Here is a 12298-nt window from a genome sequence, read left to right as displayed (position 1 = left end):
ATGGGTCCATTGTATAGCTGATGGTCCTTAATGGGCCATCAAGCAGGCTAGGCAGAGCTAATCTCAGCTTGTCTGGGATGTCACCCAGAAGCATAGCATAAGTTTGCCATACAGACAGTATAGAGCCAATATTCATAACTTCGACTACAAAACTGATACATACATATAGACAGCATAATCATAACCAGTAAACCATAACCTTGTCCTAGACACCCCATTTGACCCCCTTTATACAAGATTTGGGTGCCACTACAGGACCTTGGTTGCAACAATGATCTATATGGTCCCAGTTTATGTCAATAACGTCACACCGTCCTGGTCAGGTGGTCGATAATAGATCCCTAATGTTATATTCTTATTAGAGCATGAAATTTCTATCCATAGAGATTCTATGGAACATGCGGATTTGCTTAAGATTTTTACTTCATTTGATTGTACATTTTCTTTCACATATAGTGCTACTCCTCCTCCCCCCCCCCCCCCCGCACGACCTGTTCTGTCCTTCCGATATATTTTGTACCCCGGAATGATTGTGTCCCATTGATTGCTCTGTCCACCAGGTTTCTGTGATGCCTATTATATCAATATCCTCCTTTATCACAAGGCACTCTAGTTCACCCATCTTATTATTTAGACTTCTAGCATTTGTGTATAAGCACTTTAAAAACTTGTCACTGTTTATTTGTCTGCCCTTTTCTGATGTATCAGATTCTTTTTTATGTGAATGTTTATCATCTGATTTGGCCCCTACTTTATCCTCTTCCATCCTCTGCTCCTGACTATAACCTGGAGATTCTCTATCATTAGACTCTCCCCTAAGAGAAGTCTCTGTCCGAGCCACATGCTCCTCTGCACATCCCATCCTTCCTGTATAGGCTCCCCCCATTCCAGAAGTTTCCCCAGTTCCTAATGAATGTAATCCCCTCCTCTCTACACCATCGTCTCATCCTCGCATTAAGACTCTGAAGCTCTGCCTGCCTACCTGGCCCTGCGCGTGGAACTGGGAGCATTTCTGAGAATGCCACCATAGAGGTCCTGGATTTCAGTCTCTTCCCAGCAGCCTAAATTTGGCCTCCAGGACATCTCTCCTACCCTTCCCTATGTCATTGGTACTTACATGTACCATGACCACCGGCTCCTCCCCAGCACTACACATAAGTCTGTCTAGATGCCTTGAGAGATCCGCAACCTTCACACCAGGCAGGCAAGTCACCATACGGTTCTCCCGGTCATCACAAACCCAGCTATCTATGTTTCTAATGATCGAATCTCCCAATACTAATACCTGCCTTTTCCTAGCAACTGGAGTTCCCTCCCCTGGAGAGGTAACCTCAGTGCGAGAGGCAACCCCAGCACCGTCTGGAAGGAGGGTCCCAACTATGGGAAGGTTTCCCTCTGCTCCCATTGACTGCTCTGCTTCCCTGGGCCTTTCGTCCTCCTCAACAGCGCAGGGGCTGTCTGACCGGAGGTGGGACAATTCTACAGTGTCCTGGAAAGCCTCATCAACATACCTCTCTGCCTCCCTTAGCTCCTCCAGTTCCGCCACCCTTGCCTCCAGAGTCCGTATGTGGTCTCTGAGGGCCAGGAGCTCCTTGCACTGAATGCACACGCATGCCACCTGCCCAAGGGGCAGGTAATCATACATGCTATACTCAGTGCAATAAACTGGATAGCCCCCACTCTGCAGCTGGGCTTCTGCCTGCATTTTCTCCTAGTTAATGAAGGGTTGCTTAAAGCAAGAAGTTTGGAATGTAGTTTGGGCTATAGGTTTTAAGGGGAATAAAGGGTATAAGATAGAACCGGCAAGGGACCCGCGCTCCCTTCCTGCTCCCCTTCCAAACTCCCTTGCGAAACTCCCTGTTAGTAGCCCCTGTTCGCAAAAGAATACCCTTGGAATGTCTAAATATTATAGATGGGGGACGGATAGCTCAGTGGTTTGAGCATTGGCCTGCTAAACCCAGGGGTGTGAGTTCAATCCTTGAAGGGGCCATTTAGGGGACTGGGGTAAAAATCTGTCTGGGGATTGGTCCTGCTTTGAGCAGGGGGTTGGACTAGATGACCTCCTGAGGTCCCTTCCAATCCCGATATTCTATGATCATGTCCTAACTCAGAATTCCCCTGTGTTGCAGGCCATATTTTTTTGTCCGATCTCATCATGACAAAGAAGAACTGATCACTGAACTAAAAATTAATGGTAATTTAGATGAAAGTGATCATGACTTGATCACTTTTACAAGGTGCAAACAGAATAAAATCCAGCTCAGTCGTGTATATATACTTGGTGCTTTAAAGGGCCAATTTACAAAGCTGAAAACAATTAAGAGCCAGATCAGCTGGGAGAAAGGATTTAATCAGAAAAATATCAGTGATAATTGGGAATCATGTAAGAACATCTTACTAGACGCCCAAAAAGCTACAGTTCTCCATTGCTGACAATTCTTAAATCTAAAAATTCACATCCCTGAAACAGTTATGGTGACCTGCAACACCAGCGTAAATACTGCTAGGTGGATGGAAGAATTCTTCCATCCACCTAGCTATCCTTTCTCGAGGTGGGAAATTTACTACAGTGATGGAAAAATCCCTTCTGTAGCTACGTAAAGTGTCTACACTGCACCAATACAGAAATGTAACTGCAGCTGTATTGCTGTAGCACTTGTTCGTGGAGACATGCCCCAGTCACTTCACCTCTGTGCCTCAGTTTCCCCACCTGTACAATCGGAATATTGTTTCCCTCTTTGGTAAAGTGCTTTGAGATCTACTGAAGAAAAATGCTATGCAGGAGTTGGATATTATCGCTACCTGGCCACAGCAGTATCTCTACTGTACATGTGTCTGACTGGTCACTAACTTCAGTGTTAACTAAATTTTTTTTGTCAGTGAATAACTTGTGTTAACAGGTCTCTACTGTAACCCTCTTCAGTCCCCCTGTGTTGTTCTATTTTACTGTCTGTTACATTTTGTCTAAATCTTCTATTGAAAGCTCTAGGGCAGGTATTGTTGTCTAGTAAAATGGGGCCTTTGTTTTTATTTGTGGTTCTCAGGTGCTACTGCAATAGGTATAATAATTTTGGACTAGTTGCTTTTTAGCAATGAGATGCTAATAATAGGATGCTTCATCAGTTGGTGCTGACACCATTGCTGTTGTGTACTGTGAAATAGTATTGTGTTGCACCCCAGAGGTGGCTGTCTTTCAGTGTCCCTTAGTTAGTTACAGTTCTTAAACCTATGAAGAGATGGTGAGAAACGCCAAATGGATTTAAAAGTATTAGGGGAATATGGGTAGTACTGGGCAGGTGAGGTTCAGCTTGAATAAGTATATGGTAAGACACATGCAGGGTGGGACAAGTCTAAGCTTACCATAGTCTTTGAAACATTTTCAGATGCTCTGTGGACAGATCTAGGCATCACTGGAGCACACTGCAAAGATGTGTACAGCATAGAATCATAGAATATCAGGGTTGGAAGGGACCTCAGGAGGTCATCTAGTCCAACCCCCTGCTCAAAGCAGGTTCAGTTCCCAACTAAATCATCCCAGCCAGGGCTTTGTCAAGCCTGACCTTAAAAACCACTAAGGAAGGAGATTCCACCACCTCCCTAGGTAACCCATTCCAGTGCTTTATTGCCTTACTGGTTACTCAGAAGTCCAAACAACTCAGTTCCCTTAAAGTGATCCAGCTTCAGACCTCCATCCAGGTACTGACATCAAATATGATGAAAATTTCTGTAAATCTTATTTCGTCACATAAAAGAACAGGTTCTACCAATCCCAAAGGATCGGACATATTACCTCCCAGGTTAATGAATGTTTCAGATCTTACCCAAATACACACTACAGCCAATTCTTATTAACTAAACTAAAATTTATTAAAAAACAAGAGAGTATGATTAAAAGATCATTATACATACAGACATGAGTTCAATTCATTGAGGTTCAGATTCATAGCAGAGATGGTGAGCTTCGTAGTTGCAAAGAGTTCCTTTAGAATTCAGTTCATAGGTCATAGTCCAATGTCAAAATCTCACATTCAGGGTGTACCAGCATAACTGGGACCTCAGTCTTGCGACTCAAACTTTCCCTAAGAAAGTCTAAGCAGATCTGAGATGACAGAATCAGGACCCAAGGATCTTTTATACAATTTCATGTCCTCTTTGACAAGTTGGGATTTCCTCTGGGAACAAAAGGTAATTAGGATGACTCTGAAGGAGGTCCATCACAGGTACTTAGGTATTCTCACACTTCTTAACTGTCTGTACTGGGCTAGCTTGATTATCACTTCAGTAGTTTTTTTTCTCTTAATTAATTGGCCTCTCAGAGTTGGTAAGACAACTCCCACCTGTTTATGCTCTCTGTATGTGTGTATATATATCTCCTCAATATATGTTCCATTCTATATGCATCCGAAGAAGTGGGCTGTAGTCCACGAAAGCTTATGCTCTAATAAATTTGTTAGTGTCTAAGGTGCCACAAGTACTCCTGTTCTTCTTTTTGCGGATAAAGACTAACACGGCTGCTACTCTGAAACCTTAGGTATACAAATTAACATAAGGCCATTTGCTTGTTCCTCCACCATTCACAGTACATTTCAAAGAGAGATGAATACCGGGATAATCCTGTGTTTACAATTAATTTAAACAATAGGATCTTCTTTTGACCTCTGAATTATCAGAATACAGCATAGACCGGGACTGTTGATTACATTGTCTACCCTACTCATACATATGTAAATACACAAACATCTCCCTATGTGTCTTTTGAGGGTTATTTATTTTGCAGGCTGTTTAACCCTTTCTAGCCATGCGTCACATAGGCCATTGCACTAAGAGCAGTAACATGAAATGTATGAAAATATGGTCAATCTCAGGTTTCTTACAGTAGCAATGGGGGAGGAGCAGTGAGAGAACTCCTTCCTTCCACCTGGATGCTGTGAAAGAGGCAAGAACATCCCTCTTTCCCAACAGCTGAGGGGGCCACAGTTGCTTGATACATGAATCTCAGCATACAGGAAAGTGGGATCTGGGTGTACTAATGCTGCTGTCTGATAAATGGGGACAGTAGTGACTTGGCTACTCTTCAGGACTATTGTGAGGATAAACGAACATTTGTAAAACTCTTTTTGAAAAATGCTATAAGTGCTATGTACTGCATTATTACTCTAACAGCTCTGGCTGGTAGGCATTTGGTAAACTTCAAGCCTAGTTATAGTGAACAAGGGCAACCTTTTCTGAAGTATTGCATCCAATTTTGGTTGCTTCTCATGAAGAAGGATGCAGCACAAGCTGTAGAAATCCAGAGAGGATCACAAAGATCTCAGTGGAACTTGCATTTATCAGGAGACTTTTGAAACTATGGTTATTTAGTCTAGAAAAGAGAGAAGTTGGAGAGTGACTTAATTTATTTCAGTATTATGAAGGGTTGAGTGAACGCTGTTCACATCTGTTCTTTTGCTGAGCTTGTGAAGGCCTTAGTGGCATTTCTCTGGCTGCGTCTGTGAGTGATGCGATAACTTTGGAACACTAGAGCCGATCAATTCCAAAATTTCAAGGCAGATTCCAGGCATCGGTGGCCAGAACCCTATTGATTTGGGGGGGGGGGAAATCAGGAAAATTGAATGGGGAGAAAATGGGGGACACAGAGAGCTAACAGGAACTTACTAGCACAGCTACAGCCTCAACCATCTTTTCAGTGGTGTATAGATCAAAGAACTGGTTGATGGCATCCATGGATGTTTTCCAGCCTAACAATACCCCATTTCATCTCAGTTTAGTATGCGGACACCCTAAAAGACTTATCTCTCGGACAGAAGAATAATGGTGGGAGAGGAAGGGAGAATGGGGATGTGCACACAGCCCCTGGCATGAGGGGGAAATGGGGGAGTCTAGAATGGGGCACACATCTCCCCTGGTTTGAGGAGAGTTTGGGGGAAGGGGCAGACTGAGCCCTTAGCACCTGACATGGAGAGAGAATGTGAGGCGGGACCTTGTTAGATGGTGGTTGGGGGGCACACAACCTCTGCTGGGCGGAGTGTGGTGTGAGGGAGAATGGGGTACCCTGGTATATGGGGAGGAGGGACTGGGACTCTCAGACCCTGGTAGGAGGGAGGTTGGGGGAAATTGCAGGGAGTCCCTGAAAAAGAGGAGAGTGGCCAACAGGGAGCTTGTCGGGGATAGAGGGATGGAAGGAGCCTACACAAGCTACAGAGTAGGCGACTCTCCTGGCTTTTTACTGATCAACAATCAAGGGTAACTATGTAATTAAAAACAGAACATTTAAAACCAAGTAAAGGAAATCAGTCTTCCTACAGTGTGTAGTCAGCCTGTGGACTTCACTGTCATTCAACTGTCTGGATTTTTAAAGGGCTATGTAACTTCTGCTAATAACTGCAAGCTAGGACAATAGTGATTAAATCTTATACTTGGCAGTGACAGCGCATTCATCAATCTTTGAGCAGAAATTCTCTATCTCCCAACTTAGGCCATGTCTACACTACAAACCTATGTCAATCCAAGTTATGTGGGCACACAGCCACCACAGTCAGTATATCACTTGTGTGCATGCATACTTGGCTCTTTGTGTTGGCGGTGCACATAGTCACCAGGACTGCTTGTATCGATGCAGAGTGCAGTGCACCAAGGGGAGGTAACTTGCCACCATCAATCCAGCACTCTGGTGAAGTTTTGGCAATGCATGATGGGGCCAAAACGAGTCATGCAGGTGTGACTGGGAGCATGGGGTCAACTTCCCAGTTTGCAACTGTCTTCATCCCATAATGCTACCTGAGTTCCATATTTTTTCCGTTTTTTTTTTTTTTCAAAATCTCACAAGCCCACGTGGCCCTCCTCGCAGTCTACAATCTCTGATGGAAGCATGTAGCCTGCATAGCTCTGCACTATCGTCATGAGCATTGCAAGTGTAGGGTGCATGATCCTGGAGTATTTGCAGAGCCACAAGAAGAATAGAGTATCAGAGGGGTAGCCGTGTTAGTCTGAATCTGTAAAAAGCAACAGAGGGTCCTGTGGCACCTTTAAGACTAACAGAAGAATTGGGAGCATAAGCTTTCGTGGGTAAGAACCTCACTTCTTCAGATGCAAGTAATGGAAATCTCCAGAGGCAGGTATAAATCAGTATGGAGATAACGAGGTTAGTTCAATCAGGGAGGGTGAGGTGCTCTGCTAGCAGTTGAGGTGTGAACACCAAGGGAGGAGAAACTGCTTCTGTAGTTGGATAGCCATTCACAGTCTTTGTTTAATCCTGATCTGATGGTGTCAAATTTGCAAATTAACTGGAGCTCAGCAGTTTCTCTTTGCAGTCTGGTCCTGAAGTTTTTTTGCTGAATAGAAGAAGAAGAATCGAATAGCAGGGAACACAACAATCCCTTGGAGGACAGATTGCTGTGGGGCATAGCAAGAATCAGTTCAAGATTGTTGGTAGCATTCATGGGGTAGCTGCAGATGGTGGAGCGCCGCATCTGGGTCTGAGAAATGAGCACTGATTGATGGGATTACATTGTAATGCAGGTTTGGATTGATGAGCAGTGGCTGCAGAACTTTCAAATGCACAAGGCCGCATTCCTGGATCTGTGTGCTGAGCTCACCCCAGCCCTCCAAAGCAGGGACACCAAAAGAAGAGCTGCACTGACCGTGCAGAAGCAAGTGGTGATTGTAATGTAGAAGCTTGCAATGCCAGGTTGCTGACTGACCGGTAGTAATCAATCTGGAGTCACCTCCTGCTATGCAGGACTGTGACTCTGGGCAATGTGCAGGAAGTAGTGGATGGATTTCCAGCAGTGGGGTTCCTGAACTGCAGTGGAGCAATAGATAGCATGCATATCCCTATTTTGGCCCCAGACCACCTTGCCATTGAGTATATCAACAGATAGGGCTACTTTTCTATGGTTATGCAGGCATTGGTGGATCACTGGTGATGCTTTGCTGACTTCCGTGTGAACTGGTTGGGGAAGGTGCATGACGCTTGCTTCTTTAAGAACACAGGACTGTTCAGAAAGCTACAAGCAGAGATTTTCTTTTCCCGCTGGTGGATTACCATTGGGAATATTGAAATCCCCATAGTGATCCTGGGAGAGTACTTTGGTGGTGCTATCCCTGTAATTGAAAATTTATCTACACACATACCCGAGGTTCCTTCTCCTGCATTGAGCTTGAGTGGTGGGATTGGCTGGACTGTGGTGGAGTCAAAAACAGGTCCAGGCTCACAGCGCAGCTGAATACCCCAGTCACCTGTCGCCCATCCTCCTTCTCCTCCTGCTTTCTCATTCACCACCTCTTCCTTTCTGCTCACAGCAGAGACCTGTGACTCAGAGGTATCCACAATGCAGTTGGGGAGCTGGGGGTGTCTCTGCCAAGTATGGCATACAGCTCCTTGTAGCAGTGTCAGGTCTGCAGCTCGGCACCATATTGATTGTTGGCCTCCCTGACCATCTGATGTGCCTGGTGCAGCTCCTTGGCTTTCACGCAGCAATGCTGCTGCTCCCTGTCATGACCCTTGTCCTGCATCCCTGAGCAATCTGCTTATAGAGATCTACATTTTTTACAACTGGTTCAGAGCTGTGCCTGCACAGCCTCTCCTCCTCACAGGCTCAGGAGATCCAATATCTCCTATCCACTCCAGGCAGGAGCATGTAGCCAGTATGGTCCGCTGGGTGATTGCACTCAACAATGAGCTTGCCAAGCCAGGCAATCAGGAAAGGGAATTTCAAAAATTCACAGGGCTTTAGAGGGGAGGGAGTGGCTTGTGGTCTCTGTGACCCTGGCAGTGGAGTTCACAATGGTGATCAGAGCAGCCAGTGTGGGGTATTGTGGGACAGCTGCTGGAGGACAGATAGGGTTGACATAAGTAATGCAGTGTCTGTACTCACACTGCATCAACCTAAGTACATCGACTGTGGCTCTGTGCCTCACAGGGAGTTAGTGTTACTATGTCGGCATAACAGGGCACTTACAGCAGAGACCAATTTGATCGTAGACATGTACACAGCTAGGTCAATGTAAGCTGTCTTGCATCAATCTGTTTAGTGTAGACAAGGCATTAGGGTTGCACAACTGTCCAGGTGTTTGGGGGGTACAGTTTGCCTTCCTCTGAAGGCATGGGCTAGACTAGATGAACTGGAGTTGTTATAACAATACACTCTCAATTGGAGATTACCTGTGAAGAGGTTGTGCAAAAGGGACTGAATCAATAAAATCTTGTTAGTGCCTTACTAATTGTTACCTCCCATTACTGATGATCAAGTGACCTGCTATAATTGGAAGACTTAAGTTATGGTGCTCATGTTTGAAGGTAGCCAGAGTACGACACTGATCATAGTTATAAAACCCATGCCATTTGATCCTTCTCTTGAAATATTAACAAATTTGATACTTGAGTATGAACCTCAGTTTTTGATAGTCAGGTTTTTCTCTTAGAAAACTTTCATCTCTAGCAATAGTACATTTCCAGCTACCTCCTCTACTGAATTTGAGCACATCTCTAGGTGTTTATTTTGCTTTAGATAATCAAACTGTATATAATGTGTTAACAAGGTTTGCTAAGAACTTTATTTCTTCCTTTGTTATTTACTCATTCAACCAATGACTTGCTGTTTTATAGTTGTTTTCCCAGACTGCAGGGATAGCCTCCTCCCCCGCTTCAAAGTTAACATATAGACTTAAAGAAAACTGCACTGAAACAAATTTCAAAAGTCAGTCACAGAAATTCTCCATCATCATCTTGACAATCTGATATGGTGTTAAACCTATGTAATGTAGCTCCAAGGGGCCGTATTGTAGGTTCTGTTGATAAAAGAAGTAAATTCTGGTTGATGGTGATTGAACGGCAACAGGTCACAAATAGCAAAAGTGATCGACAGCAGCATTTAACGTCTCTGCCTTTCCCCTGTGTTCACATGGTGACCTGTATTCCCTTTTTCATTGTCACAGGCATTGCAGTCCGATGATCCGGAGCTCCTCCTATCAGATACTGACCAGACTGCTGTGAGGATATCCAAATACTGAATACTGTGTGCTTTAAGCCTTGGCGTCTGAGCAGAGTCCAGGCACTGCCTTTGGCTTGGGGGTCTGTAGGCACACCGTTGGGGCGCACATCTTCCATCTGGCACCAACCTACTGGTAGCTGAGACCTCGTCATCCAAATGCCTATCCCCTGGGACCAGTGCTGACTCCTCAGAATCCTCTTTAGCATAGACATCCCCTCTCCCAGAACTCCACAATCATGTGGAAACTCTTGAGTTCACAGGCTAACTCTCCAAGGGTGTGTGATGTTTGTTACCGAACGCACACAGACTTTGCCCAGGATTCTAAAAAGTTATTGCTCTTTACTTAATAGCACAAGAAACGGATCTATACAAAAATAATGAACACTACTACACAATCCCCTCCCTCAGTTTTCTCACCCTTTAGAACATTCTTTCGGTGGGGGTCAGGGTCCTCTGGGGGTGTCCGGGATCTTTCTGCTCACCTCGTTGCTTGATTTCTGAACCATGGAGCCTCTCTCTGCTAAATGAACTTGCTTTAACCTTGGGCTATCAGCTAAACTGGGTCCCTGTAACGAGGCATTGCTGGGTCCTCCTTGGTTCTGCCCCTGCTGCACCCACAAACCAGCCTGAGATCTCTGCGTTGGTGAAATCATCTGTCCTCTTTATTTACAGTATACTTTCCCACCACCTTCTAGCTACAAATAGCTTCAATATTACAGCCTCAGGGACTGCTAGCTCCTGCAGCCAGTAGAAAAGAGCCCCCACTCACTTTAATTCTCTGGCTCCTCCCTTTCCTTCTTCCTTGGCTTCTTTCTTGCCTGCCTTTATATAGCCCCTGGATAATGAGGCTGTCAGCTGTTCCCCGTTTGCCAATCAGTCCTGGGCTTACTCAGCCAGCTCCTTTCTTCCCCTTTCTTTGTCCTGTTTGGAAATTTTCCACTTTCCAAATGCCAGCCCCTTATTCATAGATTCTGAGGCCAGAAAGGACCATGGTGATCATGTCTGACCTCCTGTATAACGGGGGCTCTACCAAATTCACAGTCCATTTTGGTCAATTTCACGATCATAGCATTTTTAAAATTGTAAATTTCATGATTTCAGATATTTAAATCTGAAATTTCAGGGTGTTGTAATTGTAGGGGTCCTGACCCAAAAAGGATCTGTGGAGGACGGGAGCGGGAGTTGCAAGGATATTGTAGGATGACCTCCTGAGGACCCTTCCAACCCTGATATTCTATGATTCTAACCCTTGGTAAATTATTCCAATGGTTAATTACTCTGTTAAAAAATATTACATCTTCTTTCTAGTGCTAATTTGTCAAGTTTCAACTTCCAGCCACTGGATCATGTTAACCTTTTTGTTTGATTGAAGAGCCCATTATCAAATATTTTTCCCCCATGTAGGTACCTTTTTAGACTGCAACTGAAAACTCCTTAACTTTCTAAGGATAGATTTGCTAAGATAGATTCAAGGTGGTCAAATTATTTATTACTGAAAGGCGTGTTTTCTAATCCTTTAATCATTCTTGTAGTTCTTCTTCCTTCTTGAATTGTGGACACCAAAACTGGACATAGTATTCAGCAGTGTTTCTGCCACTGTCAAATATTGAAAAAAAATAAGCTCTCTACTACTCAAGATTATGTTTATGTATCCTAGAATCACATTACCCTTTTTTGCCACAGGGTCACAGTGGGAACTCATGTTCAGCTGATTATCCACCATGACCCCAACATCTTTTCTGTCACTGCTTCCCAGGACAGAGACCCCATGATGTAATTTTATGGCATACATTCTTTGTTCCTAGATTTATACATTTAGATTAACCATATTAAAACTTAGTGTTTGCTTGCACACAGTTTATCAATCTATCCAAATTGTTCTGTGTCAGTGACCTGTCCTCTTCCTAATTTACCACTCCCCCAATTTTTGTGTCATCTTCAACCTGTATCTATGATCTGTTTTCTTCCAGGTAATTAATGAAGATGTTAAATAGCATAGGGCCAAGAACTGATCCCGGTAGGACCCTGCTGGAAACACCCGTACTTAATACTGATTACCTGTTTAGTTACATTTTGGGACCTAATCAGTTATCCAGTATTTAGTCCATTCAATACAATGTTAATTTTGTATCATTCTAGTTTAATCAAAATGTTGTGTGGTACCAAGTCAAATGCCTTACAGAAATCTAAGTATGTTACGTCAACGTTATTGCCTTTATCTACCAAACTTGTGATCTCCTCAAAAAAAGGTTTGCGTTAGTCTGACAGGATCTATTTTTATATATATATAGAGAGAGAGAGAGAGA

General features: G+C 44.0%; 1 protein-coding gene across 11 annotated transcripts in view; it reads left to right on the top strand.

The window, feature by feature from the left end:
- The window catches only part of ALDH18A1 (aldehyde dehydrogenase 18 family member A1), a 105847-nt gene that overhangs the window by 9275 nt on the left and 84274 nt on the right, over window positions 1-12298 (top strand). For 4 of the 11 annotated variants that reach the window (XM_065552704.1, XM_065552703.1, XM_065552707.1 and 1 more), the window contains exon 2: window positions 9937-10125. The exons of 4 other annotated variants lie outside the window; for them this stretch is intronic. The gene's annotated coding sequence lies outside the window, so the exon portion shown is untranslated. The remainder of the gene's footprint in view (window positions 1-9936; window positions 10126-12298) is intronic. 3 more of the 11 variants (XM_008179810.4, XM_024100496.3, XM_065552708.1) reach the window with 1 other exon arrangement.

This window comes from Chrysemys picta, chromosome 7 (assembly GCF_011386835.1).
Source record: "Chrysemys picta bellii isolate R12L10 chromosome 7, ASM1138683v2, whole genome shotgun sequence".
Lineage (NCBI taxonomy): Eukaryota > Metazoa > Chordata > Testudines > Emydidae > Chrysemys > Chrysemys picta.
This window is presented reverse-complemented; position numbering and strand designations above follow the sequence as displayed.